Source organism: Dioscorea cayenensis, unplaced genomic scaffold, assembly GCF_009730915.1.
Source record: "Dioscorea cayenensis subsp. rotundata cultivar TDr96_F1 unplaced genomic scaffold, TDr96_F1_v2_PseudoChromosome.rev07_lg8_w22 25.fasta BLBR01000271.1, whole genome shotgun sequence".
Classification (NCBI taxonomy): Eukaryota; Viridiplantae; Streptophyta; class Magnoliopsida; order Dioscoreales; family Dioscoreaceae; genus Dioscorea; species Dioscorea cayenensis.
In genome coordinates this window covers 8,823-24,705 of record NW_024086662.1, presented here as the reverse complement: position 1 = coordinate 24,705, position 15,883 = coordinate 8,823, and the positions used below count along the sequence as shown (strand labels likewise).

At 43.8% G+C, this 15,883-nt stretch overlaps 2 non-coding genes across 2 annotated transcripts; both read left to right on the top strand.

The window, feature by feature from the left end:
* The first annotated feature begins 11,163 nt into the window (after positions 1-11,163).
* On the top strand, positions 11,164-11,270 carry LOC120253975. The gene has a single exon (XR_005534490.1). It is a non-coding gene; the product is annotated as a small nucleolar RNA R71 (small nucleolar RNA).
* Positions 11,271-15,322: 4,052 nt separating this feature from the next.
* LOC120253976 lies at positions 15,323-15,429 on the top strand. Its single transcript, XR_005534491.1, has one exon. It is a non-coding gene; the product is annotated as a small nucleolar RNA R71 (small nucleolar RNA).
* The last annotated feature ends 454 nt before the right edge of the window (positions 15,430-15,883 follow it).

The following is a 15,883-nucleotide window of genomic DNA, read 5'->3' as shown; positions in this document are numbered from 1 at the left end:
GGGCCATATGCACTGTAGCAGCGGAATGATTTGGAGTTTTCTACCCAGATTTCCACAAAACCTAGTATACGGGGCCGTATGCCCCCCCTGTATGAAACGTAAATCTAGGGTTTTTGCGTGCTACCCGACCCCCATACGACCCCTATACGGCCCGTATGTCATGGGTGGTATAAATACTGACTTTTAGGGCAGAACAAAGGGCTTTTTGCTGGGCTTATTTTGGGAGACCACTTGAGAGGCTTTGCTACACTAAAGAGAAATCCGTAGCTCTTTTATGAGTGATGCATGTAGATGTGACTTTCTCACATGTATTAGATCATGAATGGATTAGAAGGGGATACTTGTATCATCACTCCGAGAAATCGGATGTTTGGTAGCCCTCCATGTAGGTTTAAGCTGAAGAAGAGTAGGCTTACTACTAAGTGAGATTTCCTCGTACTTAATGCAATCGTAGGAATGCGGATTTGGAAGAAATTCCTATCTATGTTCATATGGTATTAGGGTTCAATCGACGAGAAATTGGGGTTGTTCTAATCTTGGAATCTCATGGTCCATCTTACCCTTGCATCTTTTATTCATCATCCATGTTTCATGATAACCCCTCAAGGGGATCCGCATCCATAGGCCTTTGCATTACATTGAGTTTCTTGCTTGCTTATTTCTTGTTCTCTCTAATTTGTTGATAATCTTGCTTTAGTTTTAATTACACCTAGTAGAGTAAATTCCCTCAATTGTGATCTTAGGCTAGATAATAGGTCGAGAAGGAGTAATAGGAGATCCTTAGCCCCATCGAATACAATCCTCGTGTCTTCACATGAGGTATTACTTGGCGATCCCATACACTTTCGGGGAAGCAATCAACTCCTCAAACCCCTCCGGCATCACCATCACCACCTCCACCAACAACCTTTAATCTAGCACCGGTAGCAGTAGCTGAGCCAGAGTGTGACACCAACACTTGATTTATTTTCTTTCATTTTTATTACTTTTTGCATTTTATTTTGGACTTGTATATTCGGAAAGGACTTTCCATCTGAGTTTATTTTCGTTTTGTTACCTCGAGTTGTATTCATTGCATCATCTTTTATATATACCATCAAATGCAACACTAGGAGCCAGGGGAGTATTGTTTTGATTGCTTTTCCCCCATTTGTTCTTGTTTGATAAACATTATGTGTGAGCTTGCATGTGTATATTAGGGACAATGTACAACTTAAGTGTGTGTGTGTGTGTGGGGGGGGTAGTTTCATAATGGACACATCTCTTTTATATTAATTTTGATTGATATACATGGTCACATAACCAATGGCGGATCACCTTAGTTGCAATGATTGTATTCTTGAGTTTAGGAGAAGTTTTAACATTGAATACCTTCATGTTCTAGTTTTTCCTTGATTTTGTAGGAATTTTTGCCCGATTGACACTTGTTGCACTACTCACTCTTTAAACTCTTTTGGAAACTCATGTTCGATGTTAAAGGGACTAGTTATTCTTGTTTCTTATGTTATTTTTGGAAAAAAATGGAAAAATAAAAAGAAAGAACAAAATAGTTTAATTGTTTAGTGACAAGGTCCCTTTGCGTATATCCCCTGAAGTGCACGGGTTTTGTCAAGTAATAATCCGGGATGAGCGGGTATCGAATCCATTGGGAATAGGGAATAAAAATACTTAATTCGATTCTTAGCTATGTGAAAGATCAATGATGATAAGTGCGACAATGATTCAATTCTCAACAATAAAAACAACAAGTAAGAGAGCAAAAGTAAAGAAGGGGGTAAGGCAATCGATAAAGATGGGGTACCCGGATAATGCTCCGCCTTGGATAATTGTTTCAAGTGCAAGAACCCTCTATTATGCTTCCTAATCAATGAAATGGTGAGTTGTGAAAATCCTTAATTACATAGTCCCAAATCTAAGGTCAACTATGCCTAACTCTATACATGTCCCGGAGGAGAGATTAGATAACCTGTCAACATCGCACTCGCATAGAGTTGCAATGAGCTTTAAGGATTCCAAGTGATAAATCTCTTCCTAATTATAGAACTAACCCTTTGGTCCTGGTGGAAGGTCCCTAACCACAATTAAGCCCTAGATACTAAGATCACCTCAACGCTTCACTCCGGTGCACGCGCAACTAAGCCTCAGTGGAAGTTCATCTCTTAGACCATTCACTCTTTTATGGCCACAAAGAACTCGAGCAACGGAGGTAGAATCTATTACGTCGGAGGAGAAAGGGGACGCTCCTGTACCTCTCGACTCACCCTCTCAACCCTCTCCAACCTAGCTTTGTCTAACGCTCGTGGTGTGTCACTCACTCACAAGGTTACCAACGAGAACTCTCAACCCTAGTGTCACTTTAAGGGAAATGTTCATACAATCAAGCATTCAAGGTTGGAACTCACAATAAACATCAATTAATTGAAATCATAATAAAGAGGTTCAATAAAACGAATACATCCTAGGGTTCACAAATACCCAAGTACCCACTAGGGGTTTAGCTCTCCATAGAGCTAAGTACAATCAAAGAAATAGAATGTAAAAGCAATGAATCCATAAAGAAACCCCCTCGATAGTTGTGTCGATGGTCTTGTGGAAAGTCCTCTACTCATCCTCCAAGGATTCCCTCGTGCAGTATAGGATACGCCTCGACGGAAGCTCCCCTACCAACCTTCTTCCTAAGGAATGACGATGTCGGAGCCGTAGAACCTCTCCAAAACCTTGGCCAATACCAATCAAAACCCTAGCCGAAGCCCTCTCTCAAGTTGGGGAAAAGATGGAGAAATGAATACTAAAATCGGGGCTGATTTGGCTTTAAATAGGGCTGGAAATGGGCGACTACACGGCCGTGTATGCTTCACTCGGCCTTGCGGAATTTCCACACGAGCGTGGATAATTTCCACACGCCCGTGTGGATTCTCTGAACTCTTGTTTTCTCTGCCGGCTGTGAATAGTACTGCTACATAACCTTGCTATAGTGCTCTGCTACAGTATCCATCCCGAATAGCTTCCGGAATCCATACTTACATCGTAGTAACGCAAACGGGCACACAATCACGTCATGGATCACTTGCTTTTTCAATGATAGGCAAGTTGGTGAAGCTCTTGTTCTATGTTCATGAGTCGGAATGCTCAAGTGTGACTGCCTTTGTGCCCCTCCAAATGGATGTGCCAAACTCGAATACGAGGAGGTTGGCACACACTCTAACATCTCACATCCGACTTATGTCTTCGCATTTGAACCTTAGCAAGATTTCCTCCAAAATCGATGCATTGTGATCCACGTTGGCTTTTTTCCTTCATACTCGGCCTCACAACCCTACCTGCACGAAAGTAACATAAAAACACACATATTAGTGTAAAAACCCGAGAAAAGTAATGCTCAACATAAGGAAAGAATGCTTTCGCATGCATATCACACAAGCACTTATCAAACTCCCCACACTTAAGCTTTTTGCTTTGTCCCGAAGCAAAAAAATTAAACATTTTGTGCATAGATGAAGGAAATATTGGAAGTGCTTGGCCTTAGGTTCACCAAAAGTGTACAGAGAGAGCATTCTACAAGTAAGGGAAATTTCAACATTAAATACAAAAAATCAAAGCTCTAGCTAAAAACTTGAATAAAAAAGGACAACAAACCCGAAATCGTGTACGTGTGTGAACTCACTCAAAACAACCCAAGGAATACTCCTCAAAAGTTCTAAGTATAAGGGACTTATTTATCTACAAAAGCGACAACAATTTCAAAGATGGTAGTAGCTTCACACATCCTCTAAGGTAGCCCTCTCTAAAGCGGCCGCTTAGGTGGCTTTCACACTTTTGACGTGGTAGCTCTTTCTACCGGAGTGGTAGATTTCACTCATCCTACGAGATAGCTCTTTCTCTCATTAGGGCATAGCTAGTATCCGACTTATGAGAGTAGCATCATACTTCATTGGTGCTAGCTCTTTCCACCCAACAAGCACAAATGAACAATAAAGCTTTTTTTTTTAAAAAATTCAACACAAGAAAGAACTATAACTAGTCCCTTTAACATCAAACTTAAGTTTCCAAAAGAGTCTAATGAGTGAGTAGTGTAACAAGTATAAATCGGGCAAAAATTCCTAGACATTCAAGCAAAACTAGAGCATGAAAACATTCAATGTTAGAAATTCTCCTAAACTCTAGAATACAATCCTTGCAACTAAGGTGAACCGCCATTGGCTATGTGAGCATATATCAATCAAGAAGAATAAAAAAGAATGTGTGCACTATGAAACTCCCCCCACACTTAAGTTGTACATTGTCCCCAATGTACACATGCAAGCTCACTCAAAATATATATCATTCAAAAGCAAATGTGGGAGAAGCAATCAAAACAATACCCCCCTGACTCCCAGTGTTGCGTTTGATGAAGCAAATTCCATGGGGGTAGCGTTCCGACGGGTTGTGAAGCTCACACGGCTAAGTGCCTATGCACCTTGGCCGTGCCATGACTAAGTCTCAATTCCCAAGAAGACAAGACCATCTGCACACATACACGAGGGGGTTCAGTGAAGCTCAACAAAAACAAAATATCTCGAGTATATATAAAAGATAGACAATGAATACAACTCGAGATGCAAAATGAAAACAAACTCAGAAGGAGAATCCTTTCTGAGTGAACAAGTCTAAAATAAAATGCATAAAAGAAAAAGAACTAAAAGTTAAATGTCGGTGTTGCTCTCAGGCTCAGGTGCTGCTGCTACTGCTGGTGAAGATGCACATGGTGGGTCCACCGGTGCCAAGGTAGGAGATGAGGGTACTGGAAGAACTGAGGGGGCTTGAGGAGTCCTCAGCCGCAGGACAAATGATGAGGCGACGTCTTGCTCTAAGATCTGCTGTAATACGTCAAAACGTGCCATGAACTCTGTCTATTGAGTGACCTGTGTAGCCTTAATCTCTGCAATCTCGGCTCGAGCCTCCGCTACCTCAGTCCGTACCACCCCCAAAGCACTCTCAAGCCTCTCAAAGTGATCATAAGTTCGAGATGGTGAAAACATACGCACGGGGGGTGGTTCCTCTGCCACTGGAGGTGCCTGATAAGTGCTTGTGCGATATGAATGCGAAGCGTTCATTCCTTATGTTGAGCATTACTTTTCTCAGGTTTTTACATTAATATGTGTGTTTTTATGTTACTTTTATGCAGGTAGGGTTGTGAGGCCGAGTATAAAGGAAATAGGCCAATGCGGATCATAATGCACCTATTTTGGAGGAGATCTTGCTAAGGTTCAAACGTGAAGATATAGGACAGGTGTGAGATGCTAGATTGTGTGCCAACCTCCTCGCATTCGAGTGAGCACATCCATTTGGAGGGGCACAAAGGTAGTCACACTCGAGCATTCCAACTTATGCATATAAGAACAAGAGCTCCACCAACATGTATATCATTGAAGAAGCAAGTGATTCACGACGTGAACGTGTGCCCGTTTGCGTTACCCCGATGAAAGTATGGAATTGCAAGTACTATAGCAACATTGTTCACAGCCGGCCGAGAAATCAGAGAAACAGAGAATCCACACGACCATTTGGAAATTATCCACGCCCGTGTGGAAATTCCGTACGGGCGCGTGTAGCGTCCACGCCCGTGGAGCTTCCCGATTCCAGCCCTATTTAAAGCTGATTCAGCCCTGATTTTGGTATTCTTTTCTCCATCTTTTCCCCAACTTGAGAGAGGGCTTCGGCTAGGGTTTTGAGTGATATTGGCTAGGTTTTTGGAGAGGTTCTATGGCTCCAACATCACACGTCATTTGGAAGAAGGTTATTGGGAGAGCTTTCGTCGGCATCGATCCGGCGAGGTGTATCCTAGGCCAGACAAAGGATCCCTTGCGACAAGTAGAGGACTCTCCACAAGACCATCGGGGGGGTTTCTTTATGGATTCATTGCTTTTACAATCTATTTCTTTGATTGTACTTAGGTCCATTGAAAGCTAAACCCCTAGTGGGTATTTGGGTGATTGTGAACCCTAGGATGTATTCGTTTGTTTGAACTTCTTTATTATGCTTTCAATAAACTGATGTTTATTGTGAGTTCCAACCTTGAATGCTTGATTGTATGAACATTTCCCCTAGAGTGACACTAGGGTTGAGAGTTCTTGTTTGTAACCTTGTGAGTGAGTGACACACCACGAGCGTTAGACAAAGCTAGGTTGGAGAGGGTTGAGAGGGTGAGTCGAGAGGTACAGGAGCATCCCCTTTCCCCTTCGATGTGATAGATTCTACCTCCGTTCCTCGAGTTCTTTGCGGCCATAATAGAGTGAATGGTCTAAGGGATGAATCTCCGCTGGGGCTTAGTTGCGCGTGCAACGGAGTGAAGCGTTGAGGCGATCTTAGTATCTAGGGCATAATTCTGGTTAGGGACCTTCCGCCTGGACCAAAGGGTTAGGTCTATTATTAGGAAGAGATTTATCACCTGGAATCCCTAGAGCTCATTGCAACTTTATTCGAGTGAGAGGTTGAGAGGTTATTTAATCTCTCCTCCGGGACATGAATAGAGTTAGGCATAGTTGACCTTAGATTTGGGACTATGTATGTAAGAATTTTCATGACTCACCATTGCATTGGTTAGGAAGCATAATAGAGAGTTCTTGCACTTGAAGCGGTTATCCTAGGTGAAACATCATCCGAGTACCCCATCTTTATCGATTGCCTTACCTCCTCCTTACTTTTGCTCTCTTACTTGTTGCTTTTAATTGTTGAGAATTGAATCATTGTCACACTTATCATTGTTCATATTCCACATAGCTAAGAATCGAATTAAGTGTCTTTACTCCCTACTCCCTGTGGATTCGACCCCGCTCACCCGCGATTATTACTTCGACAAACCCGTGCACTTGCGGGATATACGCAAGGGGATCTTGTCAGTGCCTCGGTCTCCATTGGTGCTGGTTGATGCTCAGGAGCGGGCTGAGATGCCCCGGCTTCATCACCCTATCCTCGGCTATCTATGGAGCTGGTAGAACTAAAGTAAAAACTCTTGTTCGAACCCTGCGGATCATACCCATCAATCTCATCGTCTCTAGACTCAGGGGGGCAGGTATACTCATCTTCTCGGCCCCACGAATTGAATCCAAGAGACCCATGCCTAGCACTAATCTCGTAATGTAGGGGCCCGAGAAGATCGCTCCCAGTCTAGCATAGTGTCCCTGATATCTGATGTACTCTGCCATGATGTGCCCTAAGTGAATCGGTAGACGCTGCACCATCGAGTACAAGTACAGTAGTTCTTGACGGCTCAGAACACTAGTTCTATCACCACGACAATTCACCGACCTACTCATGATGGCATGTAAATATCTGTATACAGGTCGGGAAAGGCACGTGGCCTTGGACAACCCCGGCTCGTACTGACCCTGACCATATAGTACTCTGTAAGCTCTCTGCGGGGTCAAGGTTCCAGGATAATCAATCGGTAACTGAGCGTACTCCTCCGTATCTGTGAATGCCTCCTCATAAAAGCCAAGTAGTACTAAAAACTGAGTAATGCTCAAGCTATGCTGGTGTCCAAATATTCTGAATTGAATGGAGTTTAAACTGCAAAGCTCGCGTATGATCTGTCAAACTCAAATGATGATAGCACCTCCAATGCAAACTCTCTAATGGCTGGCTCTCTAATTGTCAATAACTGCCGCCAACCACCTGCTGAAACGAGATCCTCTACCTCAATAGCGAGCTCATCTCCCTGTTATAGATCTCACAGTATAGTCGTGTCCAAGAATCGAGCCTACCCAAAATGGAGTTTCGACAAGCGCTCATAGCGAACCTGGTGCTCTGGAATCGCAAACCTCATGCCCTCAGTCTCAGGGGATGACTCATGCGGTCTCTTTAAAGCTTGCTTCTTCGATCGAGGTGCCATAATCTGCAAAATTTGAAATGAAATCGATCAAACAAGTTGATAAAATAATGCTGCAGAAATCCACACGGTCGTGTGGAATTTCCGTACGCCCGTGTGGATCCACAGGGCATGAAAACCGCACGGCCAGGCTTCAAAAGTCCAAAAATACAACTTAAAAATACTTCTAACTTTGTTCAAAACATTAATCATCTTTCTAATTGAAGAAACGAAGCATTATTAACTAGATTAATCGATGGAAACCATGAATTGGCAAAGAAAATGATGAATAAGGCTTACCGATGAGATGGGATGAGAAAATGAAGAACCGGCCAAAAAACCTTTCAGAAATTCTACCAAATTAGCGCTATGAAATCAGAGAATGATGTGATAGTGTTTCTAGACGAGTAGAGGTCGTGAAAAGGGAGAGAAACTAATCTTCTTTAAAAAGAACTCGCGATCCTTGATGTTCTGTGCATCCACACAGGCGTGCGGTAATTACCCACGCTCGTGCGCCCCACAGGAGAACTTCACAGGGGCAGGTGGACGCCCATGGGCGCTCTCGGGAAAAACTTTCACTAACTTTGAACGATCTCACACGGGCGTGCGGAAAATACCCACGCCCGTGAGCCCGACCCACAGGGGCAGCCGCACGCCCCTGTGGCTTCTCTGAACATCCGAGAAGAATACCAAGTGTTCTACACGCCCGTGCGGAAATTCCGCATGGGCGTGGACATTCACATGCCCAACTCACAGGGGCAGCGACATGCCCCTGTGTCTTCTCGGGATGGAGAGAACTCGTCTGCAGAATTTTGCACAGGCGTGTGGAAATTACCCACGCCTGTCCATAGTTCACACGGTCATCCACAGGGGCAAGTCCAGGCCCATGTGTGCTCTCGGAAAAATCCACCCAACTCTGCAGGAATTCACACGCCCGTGCGGAAATTACCCACGGTCATGTGACAGTCGCATGGTCGTTCACAAGGACAGCCGCACGCCCCTGTGCCTTCTCTGGCTGAGCTCGCAGTGCAGCTCCACGGGCATGCGGAAATTCCACACGCCCATGTGTTTTCTCTGGATGACTTAGAAAAATCTGCACGCTCTACAGAAAATTTCTGAACATGTTTACACACTCAGAGCCTGTTCTATTATGCAAATTTTACCAGTGAAAAACATGAAATAGAGCTCAAATGAGTATACTTCACCAATTCCACTTGAAAACACACAATGACTTTAAAAACCAACAATAAAATCGCAGCACAAGCATCATAAAAATCAAGACACCAACACTTAACAATTTATTCATGCAAACAACCTACCTAAAAATAAGAAAACAGTAAACACTTGGGTTGCCTCCCAAGAAGCGCTTGTTTAACATCACTAAGCTTGACGTACCTTGTCTTACCTCACGGGGGTTCATAGATGAAGGTTGCCCTCTAACCCATGTCTTGAAAGCATGAGGGTAGAGGGTGTATTATCGGGTTTGTGACCGCCTAGCAATGGTTCATCCAACTTCTTTGGTTCACGGACATCTCCAACAGCCTTGGAGTGTTTCCGGTGGCGTCTCCTAGCCCTCTTCATTTTCTGGAGCACCTTCTTCAAGATCCTGGGTAGATGGTACTTCTTTCATTGATCCAAGCATCATTACTTCTTCATTGCCCTCCTCTTGGTCAAACAAACCTTCATATGGATCCGGATTGAACATTTCCTGCATGTATTCATCAATAATCTCATCAGTAGTGTCTAGAAAATTTAACGTATCATCAAAATCAAGAGAAGACCGCATGGCTTCAGCAAGGCGGTATATGAGCTTGTCGTCTCTAACTTTCAATGTGAGCTCTCCGCCGTCCATGTCAATCAATTCTTTGGAATTCCATAAGAACGGTCTCCCAAGTATCAAGGGTACATCCGCATCCTCATCATCATCTAGCACTACAAAGTCAACCGGAAAAATGTACTTGTCCACTTTGACAAGCACGTCTTCAATGATGCCTCTCGGATGTCGCACTGTTCAATCCGCTAGTTGCAAAGTCATCCGAGTAGGCCTAGACTCACCCAAGCCTAGCTTTTGAAAGAAGGTGTATGGCATGACGTTGATACTGGCCCCTGAGTCCGCCAATGCCATTTATTCACCTAGATTGCCAATATTACATGGAATGATGAAGCTTCCCGGGTCTTTCTTCTTGTTCGGCATGTCCTTTTGCAATACCTCCGGGCATGAAGCATCTAAAGTCACTGAAGCACTTTCCTCCAACTTCCTCTTGTTAGTCAACAAGTCTTTCAAGAACTTCACATACTTAGGCATTTGGGCCAATGCCTTAATAAAAGGAATATTAATGTAGAGTTTCTTGAACAAACTCAGGAACTTCTTGTACTGTTCATCCCCTTGGTCATTTTTCAATCTAGAGAGATAAGGGATTCTTGGCTTGAAAGGTGGGGGTACCACCTCTTTCTCTTTGCTTGTTCCCTCTTCAATCTCTATAGCTTGGGTGCGTGTTCTTTTTGGCTTCTCACTCGAAGCCTACCTTCAACCTAACGACCACTTCTCAAAGTGATCGCCTTCACGTGCTCTCTAGGATTGGTCTCTATATTGCTCGGCAAGCTTCTTTGTGGCCTTTCAGAGAGAGACTTCGCAATTTGCCCCACTTGATTTTCAATATTATGCAACGAGGCGGTGTGGTTGCGAAGTGTAGGCTCGAATGATTCAAACCTTGTATTTCTGATTGTATAAATCTAGTCAAGTGCTTCTCTAGGTCACTCATTCGGGTTTCCAAACCTAAGACTACATTTTTCCACACGAGGGCTTGTTGTTGTTGTTGGAAAGCTTCGGTGGCCCCATGGCCTTTTGTGGACCTTGATTACTCCATGAGAAATTGGGATGATTCTTCCAACTCGGATTGTAGGTATTACTATATGGGTTTCCTTGAGGTCTCATGCAATTATCTACAAAATCAACATTCTCCACCGAAGAAACATCACCAATAGAGATCGGACAATCAGAGGGAGCATGTCCTCCACCACACCCGGTGCAATTAGTCACGGCCGCCACTCTATTTGAAGTTAGAAGATCTAACTTCTTACTCAAAGTTTCCACTTGGGCCGCCAATGAAGTTACCACATCTATCTCATGGAGACCGGCCACCTTTTTCTTCTCCCTAGCATTCCATTGGTAGCTATTTAACCCCATTTCTTCAATCAATAGACGGGCCTCATCGGGGGTCTTGCTACCTAAGGTACCTCCTGCTGCCGCATCCAAGAGTTGCCTTGTACTCGTCTTCAAACCATTGTAAAAGGTTTGAACAATCATCTACTCTGGGAATCCATGTTGCGGGCACTTTCTCAGGAGCTCCTTCAACCTTTCCCATGTCTCGAATAGAGACTCCAATTCCAACTGAACAAAGGATGAGATCTCATTCCTAAGCTTTGCTATTTTTTCAGGAGGAAAATAACGAGATAGAAATGCTTCCACCATCTCCTCCCACGTGGTAATTGACACTCTAGGTAACGAGTGTAGCCACTGCTTCGCTCTTCCCTTTAGGGAAAATGGGAAGGCTCTCAATTTGATGGCATCATCCGTCACCCAATTATTTTCAGCATATCACACACCTCGAGAAAGCTCTCTATGTGACTGTTTGGATCCTGATCGGCCAAACCATTGAATGCCGGCTTCAACTCAAAGTTCTGAGCTGTAATCGGGGGACGCATAATACTGGATTATGTCCCCAACACTGAAGTTCTGGCATAATCGGATAATGTTCACTATTGCTCATTCTGTTCTGCAATGTTTTCAAATTCTTCTACTTCCAAATCAGCTGGATTAGACTATTCTTGTACAGGCTCTTTCCCTTTTCTTCTAAGTGTATGTTCAAGCTCAGGATCTCCTTCAATCAATGTTGAGGGATTTCCTCGGGCCATAACCTGGAGCTGCACCCAAAAAGAAGAAAAAAGAAATCAGAACGATGATAGAAAAGAAGATAGGAAATAGAATGTATTGGGAAATAGCTAAGAAAACAAAGTGCAAAGTATCTCTAAACGCCTATTCCCCGGCAACGGCACCAAAAACTTGACAAGGTCCCCTTGCGTAAATCCCGCAAGTGCACGGGTTTGTCGAAGTAATAATCCCGGATGAGAGGGTATCGAATCCACAGGTAATAGGAAATAGAAATACTTAAATCAATTCTTAGCTATGTGAATGGTCAATGATGATAAGTGTGACAATGATTCAATTCTCAACAATAAAAAAAACAAGTAAGAGAGCAAAAAGTAAAAGAAAGGGGTAAAGGCAATCGATAAAGATAGGGTACCTGGATAATGCTCCGCCTAGGATAATTGTTTCAAGTGCAAGAACCCTCTATTATGCTTCCTAATCAATGCAATGGTGAGCCGTGTAAATCCTTAATTACACACTGCGATAGCATTTCTATTTTCAAAAAAACAAAAAATACAATGTAAAACCCTCTTAAAAATGCTCTCTAAACATGCATAGACCCTTTTAAATGAAAATTTAACGGAACTCAAGTTGTTTAATTTACTAAAACAAGAAATGGCAAATAGAGGAGGGATTAAAGATTCACCGAAAGAAAAGAAAAAGATAGGTATGAAAACCTTGAATTCGATCGAAAATTTGCTTGAAATCCCGTAACACTAAACGATCAACGGCGGAAATTAATCGGGGAGGCGGTTTTCAAGTGGTTGAAGATGAAGAGGAAGAGAAATCGAGAGGATTTTTAAAGAAAAATTTGCGTCTCTTAGAATTCTGCGCATTTCCACGGGCGGGCGGAAGTTACACACGACCGTGCGTCTCCACAGGAAAACTGCACAGGGGCAGGTGCACGCCCTGTGCGCTCTCAGGAAAATGCCATTTTGACTTTGAATGCTCTCGCACGGGCATGTGGAAAATACCCACGCCCGTGCGCCTGACCCACAGGGGCAGCCGCATGCCCTTGTGGCTTCTCTAGACATCCGAGAAAATTCCTAAGTGTTCCTCACGCCCATGCAGAAATGCCACACGGGCGTGGACATTCACATGTCCACTTTACAAGGGCAAGCGCACGCCCCTGTGCCTTCTCAGGATGGAGAGAGCTCCTCTGTAGAGATTCGCACAGGCATGCAGAAATTATCCACGCCCGTGCGAAGTTCACAAGGTCGCCCACAGGGACGAGTTCACGCCCCTGTGTGCTCTCGGGATAATCTGCCAAACTCTGCAGAAAATCACATGCCCGTGCAGAAATTACCCACGGGCGTGCGATAGTCGCATGGTTATTCACAAGGGCAGCCGCACGCCCGTGCGCCTTCTCTGGATGAGCTCGCAGTGTAAGTCCACGGGCGTGTTGAAATACTACACGTACGTGCGTTTTCCCTGGCTGCCTTAGAAAAACCTGCAGGCTCTATAGGAAATTTGTGAACATGTTTACACACTCAGAGCCTGCCTTGTTATGCAATTTTTACCAGTGGAAAACATGAAATAAAGCTCAAACGACCCAACTTCGCCAAATCCACATGAAAACACACGATGAATACTCAAAACCTCAAATAAAATCATAGCACAAGCATCTAAAAATCAAGACACCAACACTCAACAATTTATACATGCAAAATACTACATTATTCGACTAAAAAAAAAGAAAACGCTTGGGTAAAATACTACATTTTAACGTCACTAAGCTTAACAGACCTTGTCTTACCTCACGAGGGCACATAGATGAATGTTGCCTTCTTACCCATGACTTGGAAGCATGATGAGCACAATCTCTTGAAGGTAGAGGGTGTATTATCGGACTTGGGGCTACCTACCAATGGTTCATACAACTTTTTCGGTTCACGTACGTCTCCAACAGCCTTGGAGCGTTTCCAGTGGCGTCTCCTAGCCCTCTTCATTTTACAAAGCACCTTCTTCAAGATCCCCGGGGTAGATGGGACTTTTTCCGTCGAACCAAGCATCATTACTTCTTCATAATCATCCTCTTGTTCGAACAAATCCTTGTACAGGTCCGGATTGAACATTTCTTGCATGTATTCATCAACAATCTCATCAGTAGTGTCTAGAAAATATAAAGTGTCATCAAAATCAAGAGAATGGCGCATGGCTTCAGCAAGGGGGTATGTGAGCTTGTCATTTCCAACTCTCAAAGTTAGCTCTCCGCCGTCCATGTCAATCAATGCCTTGGAGGTCCGTAAGAACGGCCTCCCAAATATCAAGGGTACATCCGCATCCTCCTCGTCGTATAGCACCACTAAGTCTACAGCATGACATTGATGCTGGCCCCTGAGTCTGCCAATGCCATTTCTTCACCCATATTGCCAATGCTACACGGAATGATGAAGCTTCCCGGGTCTTTCTTCTTGCTCGGTATATTCCTTTACAACACCACCGAGCATGAATCATCTAGAATCACTGAAGTACTCTCCTCCAACTTCCTCTTGTTGGTCAACAAGCCTTTCAAGAACTTCACATAATTAGGTATTTGAGCCAATGCCTCAACAAAAGGAATATTGATGTGGAGTTGCTTGAACAAACTCAGAAACATCTTGTACTATTTATCCCCTTAGTCATTCTTTAATCCAGAGGGATAAGGCATTCTTGGCTTGAAAGGTAGGGGTGCCACTTCTTTCTCTTTGCTTGTTCCCTCTTCCACCTCTATAACCTCGGGTGTGTGTTCTTTTGGCTTCTCACTCAGAAGCCTACCTTCAACCTCACGACCACTTCTCAAAGTGATCGCCTTCACATGCTCTCTAGGGTCGATATCTGTATTGCTCGGCAAGCTTCCATATGGCCTTTCAGAAAGAGACTTCGCAATTTGCCCCTCCTGATTTTCAAGGTTATGCAAAGAGGCGGTGTGGTTGCGAAGTGTAGCCTCGACTGATTCAAACCTTGTATTTGTAGATTGCACAAATCTAGTCAAGGCCTTCTCCAAATCATTCATTCGGGTTTCCAAACCTGAAACTTTGTTTTCCACATGCGGGGCTTCTTGTTGTGGTTGGAAACCCGGTGGCCCCATGGCCTTTGGTGGACCGTGATTATTCCATGAGAAATTTGGATGATTCTTCCAACCCGGATTGTAGGTATTTCTATATGGGTTTCCTTGAGGTCTCATGCCATTACCTACAAAATTAACATTCTCAACCGAAGATGCATGACCAATAGAGATCGGGCAATCGGAGAGAGCATGTCCTCTACCATACCCGTTACAATTTGTCATGGCCGCTACTCTATTTGAAGTTCGAAGATCTAACTTCTTACTCAAATTTTCCACTTGAGCCACCAATGAAGTTACTGCATCTATCTCATGGAGACCGGCCACCTTTTTCTTCTCCCTATCATTGCATTGGTAGCTGTTTAACCCTATTTCTTCAATTAACTGACGGGCCTCATCGGGGGTCTTGCTACCTAAGGTACCTCCTACTGCCGCATCTAAGAGTTGCTTTGTACTAGGGTTCAAACCATTGTAAAAGGTCTGAACAATCATCCACTCTGGAAATCCATGTTGCAGCCACTTTCTCAGGAGCTCCTTGAACCTTTCCCATGTCTCGAATAGAGACTCCAATTCCAACTGAACAAAGAATGAGATCTCATTCCTAAGCTTTGCAGATTTTCTGGGAGGAAAATAATGGGAAAGAAAAGCTTCTACCATCTCCTCCTATGTGGTAATTGATGCTCTAGGTAATGAGTGTAGCCACAGCTTTGCTCTCCACTTTAAGGAAAATGGGAAGGCTCGCAACTTGATGGCATCATCCGACACTCCGTTTATCTTCAGCATATCACACACCTCAAGAAAACCCTCTATATGACTGTTTGGATCCTCATCGGCCAAAACATTGAACTGGGCGGATTGCTGTAACATGTGGATGAATGCCGACTTCAACTTAAAGTTCTGAGCTGTAATCAGGGGACACACAATACTCGATTGTGTCCCCAACACTGAAGGTCTGGCATAATCAGATAATGTTCACTGTTGCTCATTCTGTTATGCCATGTTTTCAGATTCTTCTACTTCCAAATCAGCTGGATTAGACTGTTCTTATACAGGCTCTTTCCCT